This window comes from Chiloscyllium plagiosum, chromosome 20 (genome assembly GCF_004010195.1).
Source record: "Chiloscyllium plagiosum isolate BGI_BamShark_2017 chromosome 20, ASM401019v2, whole genome shotgun sequence".
NCBI lineage: Eukaryota > Metazoa > Chordata > Chondrichthyes > Orectolobiformes > Hemiscylliidae > Chiloscyllium > Chiloscyllium plagiosum.
In genome coordinates this window covers 27307042-27323112 of record NC_057729.1, presented here as the reverse complement: position 1 = coordinate 27323112, position 16071 = coordinate 27307042, and the positions used below count along the sequence as shown (strand labels likewise).

General features: G+C 38.3%; 1 protein-coding gene across 6 annotated transcripts in view; it reads left to right on the top strand.

Annotated features, from left to right (window-relative positions):
- The window catches only part of LOC122560108 (extracellular sulfatase Sulf-2-like), a 303645-nt gene that overhangs the window by 124462 nt on the left and 163112 nt on the right, over positions 1–16071 (top strand). Inside the window, exon 4 of one of the 6 annotated variants that reach the window (XM_043710350.1) lies at positions 15095–15233. The exons of 4 other annotated variants lie outside the window; for them this stretch is intronic. The gene's annotated coding sequence lies outside the window, so the exon portion shown is untranslated. Of the gene's footprint in view, positions 1–1283; positions 1472–15094; positions 15234–16071 lie in introns of those variants that run through there. One more of the 6 variants, XM_043710354.1, reaches the window with a different exon arrangement.

The window sequence follows — 16071 nt, the reverse complement described above, 5'->3', positions numbered from 1 at the left end:
GTGCATCCCTAATTTTTCATTACTTTTCTATTACTGTAAACTCTCAATTTGTTCCCTGTGCCCCTCTGCCTCACTTTCTCCTTTTAAGACATTGTTAAAATCTGCCTCTTTGGCCAGGCTATTGATTCTAATATCTCATGTGGTTTGGTGTAACATTTTGTTTTCTTCTATTCATTCCTGTAAAGTTGACAAGTCTAGCACTGGGAACGCATGACCACGTCCTCACCTTTCTCCTCACTCCTGTAAAGTGCCTTGGATCCTTATTACAGTTGCTGCAGCTCGAACTCACTATGTGGTCTCAGCATAGTACTGACTGCTCTTTAGCCTGGTATATTTTGATGTGCACTTCTCTTTCCATGGATGACTAAGTCACATTTCTAAAATCACATTCAAATGTCTCAGACATTTTTAAATAAGATTTACATTTATTAGGAATCTACCTTGCCTCCAATGTAAGCACACATATTTCTGTCAGAAAGCTTTGAGATGAAATCTCTCTACTGACTGCCCTCCTGTCCCATTCCTGTTTTAATACACATGCATGCACATGCAGACACGTTGCGGACCCTCTTGTTCAGTTCTGAAAGCTTTGTTGTCATATTGAAGGAACTGAGAACCTGTCTGGCTTCCCAAGTAGATGTAACAGTGTGATTATCCTCTTAAGAAGTTACATAAACTTGGATCTAAACATGATAATTCAAAATCTGCTTAACTCCAGGATGTTCCCAATAACTGAGCAAGTTTGCTGCATTTTATTCTTACTTTTATTTTCCCTGTGATGTCACCTGTTTCTCCAAGAAGGAATTGGTTAAACACTTGGAGAAAATAATGCAGGCATAAATGAATTAACAGCTCTAAGATAGTCAGCATACATTTGATGAGCTGAATTGCCCCTTTCTCTGAATTGCAATTCTATGATCGAGCAGTAGTAAAATGACTTGTGCCTAATTATTTAAGGTACACTAATTGTTGGCTTTGTACCAGTTAGATTAAAAATTGATTTCTGTCGTTGATATGGTACAATGCACAGTTTCTGAACAAATTCATACTCCCCACACCTAACCCCCCACCCCCTTTATGACCACTGATGTAGTTTTAGATAGATGATCCATTGAGAAAATGGTTAAGACTGAACAATTAATTGTTGGAAGTGCACTAGGGAATCACTGCCAACAGCTGATGTCTCTAGCTATATTTTAACTCATCGCATTGCTGAACCGGAGGCAAAGGTCATCTGTGAATGCATCCACCTGGAGGATTTTCGACAGATCTTTATGAAATTTATGTAGAGAAAGAGCAGTACAAGGAGATATTAAATCAAACTCTCCATTTCTAAATAGCTTTCATCTCCGTACTCAAATATGTCTCTCACCAAGTATTCCATTGAGAGCAAAGAAAAAGATCCAAAGTAGATATATTTGAAATGAAGCCTCAGGAAATGCAATCTTCATCTCATCTTAATGTTGTAACAGTAAGTGATAACTGTCTTCAAAAGTATGTGTTCAGTTGTTTCTCTTGCAGTGTGGTTACTGTTGGATCTGGTGATGTAATATGGGTTCAATATTCAAACATTTGGACTCCTGGAGACATACAAAAAGTCAGGATCAATGGTGTAGTCTTGTTAATACAGTATGAATTGAGTTCTAGAATGTGTGCCCTATTTACAGATGCCAATAGACACAACAATGAGTGCAGTCTCATTTTACATCCCGACTGTCCTACCTACCGTATTGGTTAGGGTTATCTCACAGAGTCTGATATGCATGCCTAAAACCAGAGCTAACCATTGGCCTAATGCCACTAAAGTTATTTCAGGCCATCTGTGAAATTAGACTTTGAATGACCAGTATGTATATGCCCATGTCTTCAAATTCTTTGCACCCAAACCTACATTACTTAAGGACTGCTGAAAGTAACGACCCAAAGTGTTGTACGTACTTTTGTTATTGAGCCAGAGCTAGTGGAACTGCTCCTCCCAGCCTCGCATTAAAGCTATAGGTCATTAACTGCCACTGTTCTCCTTGTGCACCATTGGATTTTCAAAAAATTATTTTCAAAATGAATTAATGATGGAAGAACTGATAGTCATCATGTGCATATATGAGCATTCACATGCACTAGATATCTGCTTTTAGGTGGTTTAAGTGTGCATTGTAATGAGTTTTTCAAATTTTCCTATTGATTCAAGATATTAAAGTGAGAGAATTTCAAATCAGGATTGTTTCTAACTTTTAACTTCTCCAGAGACCAAAGAGACTTTCTTTAACCACAGTCATGGTGCCACCTGGTGTTTCATTTGAATATGCCATTTGTACAAGAACAAATAATGCCAAGTATATGAATGAATTCAAAATTGAATTAAAATATTGTACAGGCTTGACAAAAGCTTACTCATGCACATTTAATAATTACAAATTGTCAGGTGGAAAGCAGCGTGTGTGGTGGTGTAAGTGTGAGAGAATTAATGATGCTTTTTTTTCCAAGTCTTAAAACTGTTTCATTTCACAATCCATTAATGAATGCTGTTAACAATAAACCTGACCTTCCAGTCTGCTTTTAGGGTTTCATAGATTTGGAAAAGTCCCAATTTATAAAAGATAGAAAAACCAAGCTGGATTAGTAACACACTTAAAAGACCCTCTAGTCTGACAAATTCTATTTAAAATTGCTCCCAACAAAGTATTTTGTTGGAAGCGAAGTCTGGATGAAGCATAAATTGAACACTATGGATTGTAGCACCAACTGATGGTCTTGCTGTTCCTGGCGTATCTCCCAGGAATTTCCTGATGCAAAATATGAAACATTTCCATTTTACTGGCTATTCTCCTCCTTCCAGAAATTGTCCCATGCATGATTCATAAAGAAAGGAAAGATTTTTGGAGAATTTCATTTGTTAGTAGTGGGATGAAAAATGTTGAAAAATGTATAGTATTTTAATTATACTTTTACATGCTGAAATAGGACTGTTTTTATCTTTATTAGATATAGGGCAACCACAGTTCAATTGTGTAAAGCCTTTTATAAGTCAGGCTTTTGAACAGATTCTTCTAGAAGGTAGAATCCTGACTGGACAGAATTACTAACTCTGTTCGTCATGGTGTTCTGCAAGGCATTTAATATTAAAGTACTTCAAGGAGAATTCTGCTTGTCTACATTTATAGTTTATGGGTTCCACTCTGTACATAGTAAATTCCTAAAACAACTTTCTAAGTAGTAGAGAGTTGTCTGCTACCTTCAAAATAGATGATACTAACAGTGGTTTTGGATTGAAGCCGACCAAATAGTTTTCAGAATAACATCTACATAGTTTCCTTCTGCACTGGCTTTGCAGCAGCTAAGTATTAAGATCCATGGCTGATACAAGACCAGTAAAAGGATGAAGGAAAAGGGTCAATTTTGTTCTTTGCCCTTGAATCAGAATCCATAATAACTTCATCAAAAGAGGCTGGATAAATACTTGAAAGAAATCTTCAAAAGGGTAAGTGGAAAGAACAAGAGAATATGACTAAATACATGATAGTTTCAGAAAAATGCACGATAATACTCTGAATGGCCAACTTTTTGAGCTGTGCATTTCTGCTCTTCTCACTGACTATTTTGACATCCATGTGAAGTTGTTATGGTGCCTCTCCAGAAAGAAGTGGCAGTGAAATTCAAGTGAAGTGTGAATGTGATTCCTGAATTCAGTGAAGCTCTGATATAAAACTCTCTTCAGGATTCTTGGCTCATGTGTTTGACTTTGTGCAGCTTTGGTATAAATTCAACCCTGCCTGTGCTATGTTTTAAAGTGTTTTTTCAGCTTTTAAAAAAGATTTTAGTCTTTGTGGAATGCAGAGGAATTGCTAGTGTGCATTAAGAAATGCCTCGATTGGTGGGATGGGGGTTGGGCAGGATACTTCATGATTCTCAGCTTGTACAGAGTCCCTCAATGAAATCTGCAGCAAAACATAGTTGGTATCGAAATTCCGGTCTGCCAGATGTGTGTTACATTCCACAACGACCAACTTGAAAACAGTAATTATAATGAATATAGCATGTCAGTGCCAAAACATGGAATATTATTTATCAATATTTGAACTATTACTTACATTGAAGTCTGTCTTGATGAATGAAAGGTCCGAGAAAAACTTTTACAATAGTTAATGGTGGCTTTACAATGCACCTGGGGAGCCAATGCTGGACAGTCTATGCCTGATTCTAGCAACGTTCAAATGAGCACAGTTTATATAAGTTTTCATTTTCAATTTAATAGGATTAAGTAAGCAAAAGCCATGACACAAATGCCTCTGGTGGGCTGATGATTGTGTTCCTGCACAGTAATTGCAATGCTGAGAGTTGGGATTGTCATAGATTCATAGAGATATACAGCACAGAAACAGACTCTTCGGTCCAACTCAACTATGCCGACCAGATATCCTAAATTAATCTAGTTCTGTTTGCCAGCATTTTGCCCTTCCTATTCATCTAGCCATCCAAATGCCTTTTAAATGTTGTAATTGTACCGGCCTCCTCCACTTCCTCTGGAGGCTGGTATAATTACAACACTTAAAAGGCATCTGGATGGCTAGATGAATAGGAAGGGTTTAGCTGGATCCTTTGGAGACAGTAAAGAATGTGCTTGTATTCTGCATAAAAGATTTGCAGGGTAAAATGATGTGATTTGAAACCTTCAGAAAGTGACAATGGCCTTCCCCATTTCTGACTCAGGTTATCATGTGCACTGTTCATTTCTTAATTAGGTGATTCTGCATCATTTTGTGTATGCTTGAGCACCCTAACAGCTGGCCCTGATCAGCACTTTAAAATAAATCCACATTTTGCACTTTCGATGACATTGTTTTACGTTAACCCATAGTTTTCCTGGGGAACAGCAACCATTACCCATGTACTAGTATGATGGTGATGTATATGTGTTGGCCACGTGGAAAAAGGAGTTGTGCTTGTGTTCCTTATCCATAATAATTTGCAATTGATGATATACCAGCGACTTGCACAGTTTTGCTTTGACATACATTTTAAGGTTGTCACAGTCAAAATAAATCCAAACATGCACCATTTTCAGTGGAAATAGGCCTTTTGGCACAACAAGTCCACATGGACCGTCTGAAGAGTATCCCACCTTGACCCATTCCCCTACCCTATTGCTTTACATTTCCCCTGACTAATGCACCTAACCTGCACATCCCTGAACAGCAATTCAGAATGGCCAATTTGCCTAACCTGCACATCTTTGGATTGTGGGAGGAAACCCACACAGACACTGGGAGACTGTGCAAACTCCACACAGTCAGCCGAGGCTGGAATCGAACCCGGATCCCTGGTGCTGTGAGGCAGCAGTGCTAACCACTGAGCCACCATGCTGCTTGGTACAGTTTTACTGTGGCAATTGCAAAATGGAGCATTATGGACTTCACTCACAAATAACTTATGCAGGAGAGTTGCCTATATTCTGAAAGACTAATTTTGGTCGGTAGTTTTGTAAGTGAACTGTAGAGAAGTTGATTGCAGTGAAACTTTGACTTGTCTCAGAAGTTGCTGATCAACATGGAATCACAGAATGTTAGAAACCGGTCGAAGGCCCAAGGGTTGGTGTATGTTTTATACATAACTAGTTCTGCCAGTTCCACTCATTTGCTCATACTCTGGACTGAATCTTATAGGGACATGAATGATATGGGCTGTGGTGAGAAGCATACAAGAAATCCAACGAGGCTGATGTCGCTGTTGGGAGCAACTTGTTGCATCTTTTTAACTAAATAAAACTAAATGCGCCAAGATGAACTTCTCACTGGACAGCAGTGAGTTTGTTTTTGACAGGGGATTAGTGCTTGTTAAAACCTTATTAACAGCACTTGCCTCACTGATATACTGGATCCCGTTGTATCACCTGTGAGCAAACAAAGACACCGTGAATTCTCAACATTTGAAGTCAGAGTGGTGCCTGGTTGCTTGCTGTTAGCTGCAAGGATCATCCAAGTTTCAAGATGGCAGCAGAGTGGCAGGGCTGCATGTGGACTCTTGCCCAGGGCTTATCTGCTCCCTGATCTTTTCTTTACTTCCCTTTTTCTTTTACTTCTGCTCTTTCTTTTTTTTTTCTCTATTGTTTTTCTTGGAACCTTTGGTAGTGGGTTAGTCAGCAAAATGGGCGTGGCCAGTAGAGCAGGCCGTAAGCGACACCTGCCAGTTTCTGAGGTGGCAGTGGATGCATATCCTCAAGGTGATTGGAGGTGGCAGCAGGGACATCCTCCTGACGCTCTGGACTGGTGTCGGCAGTGGTGGTAAAGCGCCTCCACTGTTTGGAGGCAATAACGGCAGATGTTTCAAGATGGCAGCACCTTGAGGGGGGTAGCAGGAGAAGGACTGTGTTGGCAAGAAGGCAGTGACCTGGTCTAGTAGCAGAGCCAGTTATGGTTAGTAGTAATGTGCAATAAATGAGTGACAGCAGGATTAATGCAAGAGTTACAGTGAACTGACGAATGTACCTACTCTGGCAGGATGTGACATGCCACAAGAGCAGTATACCTTTCCTTGTGAGTGGGTGGGGAGCCTCATGTTGGGCACTCCTCCACTTGTCCTGGAAATACTGGCCCCGTTATTAGCTGTTTCCTTCCACAAGGACGAGAGGTAGACTTGAGGTGGTGTGAAAGTGGCTGGCATTGCAGTTAGCATTGGTTCAGATGATTGAAAACTGGTGGGTGAGTGAGTAGGCATGACTAATAGTGTTGTGGGTGATTGGGAGGGAGATGTTGCATGCAATAAGGAGAGTGGTAGGAAATGAATGCAGTAGGAGAGGGTGAATGTGACTGAGCAGAGAAAATAATGTGGTAAAGAGGCGAATGTCATTGATCTTTCTGCAGCACTGCTGGCAGTTCCTCAGATTGCAGAAACCGCACTGATGTGTGAGGCAACCTATGAGCAGGTTGCAAGGATCTGGAGGCATCGACATTTGCCAGCCTTCCACTAAGAGGACAGTATTCTTTATGACCACCCTGGGCACCAGCAAGTCCAAGTTCCTGTTGCTGAATTGTGACACCATTTCCCCTTCTCCAACATCCCCAGAACAACAGTGTGCCAATGAGCAAGACAGTTTCAGCATGCCTGTGTTTGGCCAGGTGTATGGCAAGTTGGTAGAGATGGCACTGGCATTTCAGTAGAGTTCCAAGGAGCAATGAATGTTTCTGCAAAAGGCGACTGGTCTAATGGGGCTGGACTCAGGTGAGAAAAGAACCATAGAGGTGGGGTCAGTAGTTAATGAGGTGAGTTTGTTAATCCTGGTGAGAGATCATGCTAGTCCTGTAAAGAAAAACCCTCCAAAAAACTGACCCACTTATTTTGGCGAAGATTCATTAATATTTGTTTTTTTCAGACACTTGCCTAATTCCTTCAAGATCTTCCATGATTTAAACCACCTTGATGTGAGGTGCTTTTTTTTTTTGCAATTATTTTGAATTTGTTTTCTGCTACAATACTGATTGATGAAAACAGTCTTGCTGTTTATGATGCATATAATAATCTTAATGACTGAGGCTGTGACCCGGAATGAATATCAATGGAACAAAAGTTACATGTATCTCCCATGACCTTAACTGCTCACCACTTGTCGTCAGTCCTACCCCTGGTGCATCTTTTTCGTTGCTTTCAAATTCTTTCAATATAAATGTTTACTGACATTGAATTCATGGAGATTGTCCTCAACTATTCACAGCCTTTCACAGAAACGCATGGGTGAATCACTAGTTCCTGATTGCCGTAGAGACAAAATCATGGTTCTCCTGCCCAAGTGATGAACAAAATAATGCTTGAATTTTAATGCAGCAAGTACCATAATCATGTAAGTGCTATAAAAGTATGCTGTTTATAAATCATTGATGCTTTCATGCATCATAGAATCTCTTCTATAATGAGTCTTGTATGGTTTGTACTAATCTTCCTGTAACAGTGTCTGTAAATGAACATAATTGAATGTAGAAAAAGGTTACCAAGGCAGCAGACTAAATTTTGTGCAAAGCATCAGCTGAATTTGGTGCAGTATGATTTTGTATCAGCACCAGCAATAACCAAATGCAGAATCTATCTTTTGCAATAACGATCAGATTCAGATGCCATTTTAAAAACTGGGCGAAAACTCATACATGTTGATCCTAAAAACAAATCTTTGTGGTATTACAGTTCAGTCACAGTCTGTGTTGCTGTGGCAACATACTTTTACTTGCAGATTGTAGTCTAGAGCTGTGGATAGTGATGGTAGAGGTTCCCATATTGACATGGCTGACTAGAAATCTCTCTGAGTCTTACAGCCTGCACGTGTTGATAATTGATTTTTGTTTGTTGCTGATTATTACAGACCTTCCTTGGCCGTCAAGTGCTGGGGCAAGGTATGAATACAGTATCTAACTGAGGCAGGGATGATATACCCACAAATATCACAATATCCAGGGAATCCTATTTACTTTTAAATAGAAGATGACAAAATATATCTACAGGAATTATTTTGTAACTATTGTGTTTGTAACCCATCATAGCTGTTGCATTTTTAAGTGAAGTTACAAGAACCATAGTGCAAAGAGAGCTGCATGAAAACATAAAAGAAAATATTAAATGTAGACACAAAATGCAACTTTGCATATTTAAATTAACAGATTATTATCAATGATTTCTCTGACACAACATATATACATAAAAGCATATAGGAACTTACCATAATGACCACAAGGAATGTCTCATTACTTTTGAAGTTCAGTGAGCCTCCCAGGATAACTCCACTGCTCCAAGTTTTAAATGCAAATTATCCCACATGTTTACTTCAATGAAGCTGGCAAATGGGTCTTTGATTTTAACATTTCTTCAAAAGACATCACCTCCAACACTGCTGCGCTTCATCAGTACTGCACTGGAGTGTGAGCTTTTATTTGTTTTTTCCATTCAAGCCTGTTTGAGACTTGAATCCAGAAGCATGTAACTCGGGCAAGAGCCCTGAAGAAGAGCTCATGCCCGAAACGTCGATTCTCCTGCTCTTTGGATGCTGCCTGACCTGCTGTGCTTTTCCAGCAACACATTTTCAGCTCTGATCTCCAGCATCTGCAGTCCTCACTTTCTCCAGGCAAGAGTTTAACCAACTAAGCCATTATTGGATATTGAAGAAAATAAAAATAAATCAGTAATAAAAAAATCGACTTGCTTTTATTTTGAGCTGAAGACCCCTCAAGCACTTGATATACAATTATGACAGTTTGGAAAATGTAGCCGGTAATGATCCACTTCAGGACCATTGACATTTGAAAAGAAGTTCAAATACCGTATTTTAACTTACAGAACTATGCTGCATTTTTTTTTAAGCAAAACAAATTTTTCTGTACATAAAAGCATTAAATAAGACAAGTGCTGTTAACTTACCAGTATGGCTTCATAATTGAGGTGACAAAGCCTCTACCCCAAGCTGGAGAGCTGGCAATAATCCCAATTTACTGATATGTGGCAAGGCCTGCCAAGTTACTGCACAGTGATAGGATCAAGAACCTTGGGGCAGACGTCCTGCTCTTTAAGACTTGCCATTGAAGTCTCTATGCTCCATATAACACCAACACCATTATAGAGTCAATGACTACTACCAGTTTGACACATATCTATATGAGATCCAAGAACATAACTGAACCATGCCACGGATGAATGATGGCAGAAACTGTATCATGAGGATGGAGTCTGCAGGAAGTGCAGTTGGCTGCTGGATCTCTCAAGTTATATTATGGATCCTCACCACAGTCACCTTAGTGAAATAAGTCTGGTGGGTTTGCTACCACCATGCTCATTTTTGTGGGAGAGGAAAACTGAGGCTTTTAGCTAAAACAGGTTCACTGCATGACAGCAATTATGTACCACTTACACGAGGGCATTAAGAGACCTGAATGGTAAGTATATCTCCTTTTAGAGGTTCAGCACTGTTCCAGCCAAATCTCTGACAACGATGTCATATTGAGTGATATTCATTGCACTTACCAATGTTAACCCTTTAAAAACCTAAGCTTAGTCAGCATCTCCCCCAGGTTCTTATTCCATTATTAATGCATTCATGTGCATTACTACATTTACCACTACCCTCTTGTCTCTGGATTAACAAATGCAGATTGCCTGATAGTTTCTCTACTCCACAAGAATGCATTCTTGATGAACTTGAAGGATTGGTAGGTTAATGACTGTGATTTTGTTATTCAGTTTGCAAAGTCAGAGTCATCATTGTGGCATTCCTCATCAAGTTGTCTGAGTAAAGTATTGGTGACTGATCTGCAAAGGGATGAGATTCCTGCAGTTTCTTCATACGGCGTCTTTAGCTGTGCAAACAATATATCACCTCTGGCCCACAAATTGAATGGCCATTCTTTTCCTATTGAGACTCTATGTCCATACCTATGCCCCTGACAAAAGTGTGTTCATCTCTGTACATGGCAGTGGTCACTAGCATGAGCAGCTTGCTGCTCCTGCTCCTGCTAAGACCGTACCTGCTTACATTTTTAGTGTCCCCTGGACTTGATTACAAGGTCAACTTCTGTACTGATTTGAAAGCTGAGTCTTCAGTTTTCTGCCCATCAGCAATTCTGGTAGAATGGTAATTTAGCGATTTCAAATAAAAGTTAACATTTTTCTGGACTCCACTCTTGGCTTCCCCATTGAAATATCGAAGAGTAGTGTTTCAAAATTTAATATAGGCAATTCTGAGGGCATAAAAACAGACCTAACTTAAGAATTAGGCCAATAACAGTGCAGTTGAAGACATTTAAAGGAATATTTATGAATATATGGCATAGGTACATTTCAATGTGACAAAGTTTTGGGGGGGGGGAACCCATTATTTGTTAATTAAAATGTTCCAGATAGTATTGTACATAAAGAATATTATTGTGCAAAGATACATGACTGGTCAGAAGATTGATAGAACATAAAAATCACTAAAGAATGTCTAAAAGTTTAATAAGGAGGTTAGAAGCTATCTAGACATATAAAAACAGGTACAGTAATTAGTTACTATAAATATTTCGGCAAGAAAAGTTAGTGATCATCATTTTGTATAGTAAGTAGGCCTGAGCAATGACTATTGGAAAGCAAGGTGCTATGAATAAAGGAGCTCTTGTGTGTGAAACTATACTTCAATTCCCAGCAGATACAGATGAGATGCCAAATCAAAGTTTAATGCAGAAAATAAGATTACTCATTTGATATATAAATCTCTGTCTGCCAAAATGTTTGGCTTAGATTACCTTTAGCGTTTCTTTGATTTTTGACCTGAACTACCTCGTTAACTACTTTTGTCTGAGTAGCTATTTGAATTTTAACTACTCTGTATCTATCCTACTTGTTTTATAACCAAAGCATTCTTTTTTTAATAGCTGGGCACTGCCTCTGCCTGTGAGGTTTCCTTATTCGCCAGGACTGCAATGCCTACAAAATACTGAATCTTAAGAATTCTGACTTCAAAACTCCAGTGACATTTTTTGAATCTGGTTTCTGCTTCTTTTAAATCTTGCTCTTTCAAGAACTGTTTTTTTTTTCTCAGTTTAATCAATTGTAGAACTTTATCAAAAGTATTCATTGCTTCTTTAATGCCTTGTCAATCTATGAAATATAGCTATCGTCTAAACTGAACACCAGTATATTTGCTTGTTTAGCTTCTGATTTACTGTCTTAGTTAGGTGCATTAGTCAGAGGGAAATGGGTCCGAGTGGGTTACTCTTCGGAGGGTCAGTATGGACTTGTTGGGCCGAAGGGCCTGTTTCCACACTGTAGGGAATCTAATCTAATCTAATTAGAAAAGGCTCTTTGCCTTAAAAAAAATTATATAGTTTATTGCATGATAACTATCAAGTATAATTTAGATTGGTATGGTGGCAATTGTTACTACGCCCATAAGGGTAACCTGGATGATCAGACTATCTCCTCTGAGACCCAGAGCGATTACACCATCTAAGTTTGTATGATGTCATCCTTTTTAGGCAGTGCTCAATGCATTCCTCAGTATTTATTAAGAGTACGACAGCTTGCCACTGTTCTCCATCTAAGCCCCAACTTGTTTATTATGCTCACTCCTATATGGCAAGGCACTGTTTATCATCATCTGTAAAGGAGTGTTTCGATTTGGCTCTTGAGTGGATAGCTAAAGTCCATTTATGATCTTGCATTCTTTTTTTGGACAGAGTGGCTGTCTATGGGGATTGGGATGAAGACAAGAATGTGGCAGTGTTGTCACCTGCCTGGCTAATTTAAATTCCACCTTGGCACCTCGTTTTCCACAGTTGGAGACATTAGGTTCTGCCCTGTCTCTCCCTTATTAATGTTGCCCAGGTTTCTGCACCAAATATCAAGACTGATCTCTGAATCCTTTATAGATTCTTACCTTCAATCCTGATGTTATGGATGATTAGAAAATCATGTTTATACTTGTCTTTGCAGTTAAACCTACGTGAGGCAAAAAGTAGTGTTCAAGCTGATGGCTGTCCTGTTGAAATTCCAACACCACTTTTTGCAATTGAAACTGCCATTGGACTCAGTAATAAACCAAACCTTCCATTTCCAGACTTGCAATTTTATAAACATTGGTCTGACTATTCATGACATGCTACAAGTTAAACTTTGCAAATATCAAACGACAATCAAAAAATTCTCCGATGTTATTTTAAATAAATCTTTTCTTTTCAAAAATATTGGGGTCTGAGCTTTTAACCCTGAAATTACTATCTATGGGGAACATTCTAATTAGATGTTAATTAGTAGATAATATTTTTCAACTCTGTTTCTGTCTAGTTATCATAGTACATTTAAATTTTGCTGGGCTTTTGTAGACAACTCTTTTGGGCCTAATGGAATGAGCTTTGTGGTGGATACGTGTGATGTTTAGTTAATGTTTGCTTTCTTGCTTTGTAATAATTTAGGTCATTTGTGATATTAGGAAACATTTCAGTATAATTAAAATGCAAACGTCGTAAATGCATTTATCAAGCAAATCAGTCTGTGCTCCTAAGGGTAAACTGTAAATAAATTCCTTAGCGACGTTATTTTAGCCATATTTTGGTCTGTGCCTAAATTTGGTTGGTAATTCAAATACGTTTGGACTCTGCACATTAGCTCAAGCTTTATTAAGATAACAACAGCTGATCCTATCAATAACACTAATCACGTAGTCAGTAAGTGTGCTCTAAAACTTTGAGTTATACTCATTCAAAGTCCATAAAGAAAGCATGTTCAAAATTTTTGATATGGTCACACATCTCTATATTAGTCAGTTTAGCATGTAGCTCAACAGATTTTGATTTGTTTTAAAATCTTCGTGGACCATTCCCTATTCACAGTTATTTATCTCTGTCTGTTCAAAGTGTTTGGATAAATGAAATTTAAATAGAGATTGAAGCATTTTCACTCCAATGCACAGTACAAAACCCACAGCATGCAGCAATAGTACTTCCCTGCAAAATTCCCCAAAGCGAACTTCTCTTAAACAAAAACAGATCAATAATGACTTTTGGGGAAATATGTTTTTAGGAACCTATTTTGCAATAAATTTTGTAGATAGAATTGAAAATGAAAATTACATCTGAACTGATTATAGTTTCCCTCTGAACAGAAGATTTGCTTTTGGAAGTTGTTATTTGTCAACAAAAATCAAGGATACAAGTCGAAACATACTGGCTGACATTCTTTATTGTTTATTAATATAATTCATTGATCAGCTCTTTGGAGTTTTCCCTTTGCATTTCATGCAATCGAAGTTTCTTTCTACTCATTTGTTTAGTCTGTGCCAATGAGTTTTACATAAAATAATCTTGTAATGTTATTTGCAAAAGAGCCAATAATAGAAGTCCGATCAATTTAAGATCGATTAAGAATTGCACATACCCAACTATCAATGTAATTTATTCAAGTCCAACTGCTCCAAGCCGTATGGTTTCAATTTTGTTAGGAACTAAAAATTGATGAAGGATTTGAAAACACAATTTTCAAAAATCATATTTTGCTTTATTTGAGCTGAGCAGCAAGAATTTGCAAATTTTTTAAAGAAGATTGGTCTCAAAGCTTCATGTGAAGGGTGTCTTGCTATTCAAATAATGTTGGAATTCTGCCAATAATATTTCGTGAGAACATTGTCAACGCTGCATCCCAACTTGATTCCAGATGCAGTTAGTAGAAGATAGTGATGAGTCACCTATGTAAATTGAATAAATTACCCAGATCAGTGAGGAAATTGTGGTACTGCACCACAGCATTTGGAAATAGGAAGCAGTATCATTTACTGGCAGAATGAATAAGAATTAAAATGGGAATGGACTTTGAAACAGTGATCGAGCAGATATACGATGAGGGAGAGATACATAACCCCTTCTTACCTTTCAGTCAGTCCTTTCCATTAGTTTTGTTCAACCTTGATGGTTCATGGACAGGAAGAAATGAAAATTGTCCACAGTTCTAAAGCCGATAGTTAATACAACCACACTTTCCATTAGGCTGATACTTTTCAAGTCTGGTTAAAGGTTTCTCTCTGAAATGCTCACCCTATTGCTCTCTCCACAGTTGGTGCCTGACCAGTGGAGCATTTCAAACATTTCCTGTTTTCATTTGAGATTATCAGCTTTTGACTTGCAGCATATGACTGGTTTTATAATGAGGATATGTAGTGCTTGTTTAAGTTCTTTAAAAGAATTCTCACTGCTGACCTTGCCACTCTGTGGTTTTGCTGCAGTGCCCCATAGCATGTTTTTTTTTGTTGTTGCAACTACATTGGAAATACAACCAATATCCATCTGTACCATTCTTTGATTACTAATGGAAGTGAACAGCAGGTTTCTGTTTCAGTTTTTGGCACTATTCCAGTATTTGGTTGCCTGTTGTAGGATCTCTGGTATACAGAGAGACAACATAGCTTAGCACTTGGATTTTAGTAATCTGTGCTCAGACAGGATTTTATGTAATATTTTAGAAATTTGACTTTCAGTAATGATGGAAATGATTTAAACAGCCACAGTTAATCTTCCACTTCAAAACATTAGTGATGTAAGAATTGTTTTTGTTATCTAAAAATTTGTATTTGATGGATATGTTTTACTCCCGTTTACAGTACTGTACAGTGAACTGGTGAAATTTATTTATTTGTGAGAGGAAGTTTTGAATGACGGCCATGATTAGTGTTTGGATTCGAAGGTGTGATGGATGCTAATTGTCATTTTGGAACAGTCCAGTCATCCTACCCCACACTGGTATGTTCCGTTTTAATTAATTATCTTTTCTAATTTTTTTTCATCTCCAATCAGTAACAACAGCAAGAAGAAATCAGCAGGAAGTTGTCACACTCAATAACATGCAAGAAGCTGCATCGGCTCATTGTAACTGAGCAGCTGCTGTGTCTGAATAGGATTGGTGATAGGATATCATTTGGAACCTCTATATTCTTCAAAATCTGACATTGTAAAACATAGAAGTACCAAAATGAAATTTGAACTCCACAGAATGAGGCTGCAAGTAGGCAATTGTTTCAAAGCTATTTCCATATTATGAACTACAAATGTTTGCACGTTTTTCTGTTTTATTGTTTGATTTGTTTTGGTTTAATTATAATATGCAAATCAACACCGCTTTTTGAATTATGAGAGTCTGAAGTGGTCTCTGAGCTATTGCTAAGGTTGATTTCTGGTCGAGGTTGAACTTTCTCATGAGTGTGAAGCACAACACTAGGCAAAAAGGATCTCCCATCACTGACAGTGAAATGGCAGTAATGAACACATTGTCTACACTAGTAGTTAAAAATCACACAGCACCAGGTTATAGTCCAACAGGTTTAATTGGAAGCACACTAGCTTTCGGAACGACGCTCCTTCATCAGGTGATTGTGATGAAGGAGCGTCATTCCAAAAGCTAGTGTGCTTCCAATTAAACCTGTTGGACTATAACCTGGTGTTGTGATTTTTAACTTTGTACACCCCAGTCCAATACTGACATCTCCAAATCATACACTAGTAGTGTGAGTGTTCTCTGCTGGGTGGCATTAAACAGGTTTCTTTGTGGTTCCAACATGTCTAACTGTCCCTTGCTAACCTT